Raw genomic sequence first — 1229 nt, 5'->3', positions numbered from 1 at the left:
CGCCATGCGTCGCACGACCCGTGCTAGCCACGGGGGTCACGAGCCAGGGGTGGGGGCGAGAACGCGCCTCTCAACTCCTCCCGTAAAACCCCTCCAACCACCGGACATACGGTCTCTTTTCTCACTCGCCAACACAGCCAGCCCTTCTCTCTCGCCTTTCGCTTTCGCTTCGGTGGCGGCCCGTGACCCTTCGTCAGCGCGCGCTTCTCGGTGCCGCGGCTTAGGGCCGCGAGAGAAAAAGAACGGAGGCCGGGCGGGCACCCCCACACTGCCCCGCACACCGGCACGCTTTAATAAAAAAGAACGGAGCCGCTCGCAAAACCCAGCCCCCGCCGGCAACGGCAACCACGGCAGCCGGGGCAGGCCAGACACCACGGGCCGCCCCGGCACGGTGCCTCGATCGCGCCCGGCCGATACCGAGAAAGGGCGAGGCGCCGCCGCCCCGCCCACGACACACTCTCGGGGGCTCACTCGCTCGCTCGCTCTCTGTTGGGTTGCGGGGTCCGTCCTGGGGGGGGGACACGGCCGGCCACCGCGGCCGACCGCCGCCCCGGAAAAATTCTGCCCGCTACACGCGGGTCCCCGGCTTAGGGCCGAGGAAGGGGGACGACTTCAACAACACACGGCAGGGCCGGACACTCCCGTCACCGAGCCCCCCTTCGCAGGCAAGCAAGCGAAGCCGAGAGGCGAGGCCACACGCCCCACTGCATGTCCCCCGCTGCCCTTTCGATACGGACACAACTCTGGCAACACAGGTCGGGAGCGGGAAACGAGGCGCAGCCAACCTCGGCCAAGCGAGCCACGCCCGGGGGGCTCTCGGGGAGGGGGGCCAGGGAAAGCCCGGGCAGGCTCAACACAACCCCGGGCCGGCCCCACAGAAATCCAGCCCCGGCTGCCGGCCACCAGCGTGCACCGGGACCGACAGCCGAAGAAATGCCGCACCCGGCGAGCGGGCGGGGCCCCGGCTTAAGGCCGGGCAGAAAAGGGGCGAGGCGCCGCCGCCTCGCCCGCCACCATCCCCGGGGGAGCGAGCGGGCGCCCGGCTCCCCGTTGTCACGAAACCGGCAGCAGCCGGGCCGGAGCGGGACACACTCGCGGCTTTCTCGCCCTCTCTCTGGGCCTTTTTCTCGCTTCTCCCCCGCCTGGAACAACGCAGCCTCGCCTGGGCCGGGGGAGCGCGGTGGCTCTCGGATCGCATCGCTCTCTCTGGGGGCTTTCTCGCTTCTCCC

This window comes from Sturnus vulgaris, unplaced genomic scaffold (assembly GCF_052056855.1).
Source record: "Sturnus vulgaris isolate bStuVul1 unplaced genomic scaffold, bStuVul1.hap1 Scaffold_156, whole genome shotgun sequence".
NCBI lineage: Eukaryota > Metazoa > Chordata > Aves > Passeriformes > Sturnidae > Sturnus > Sturnus vulgaris.
The sequence above is the reverse complement of the archived record's forward strand: the minus strand, read 5'-3'. Positions refer to the sequence as shown.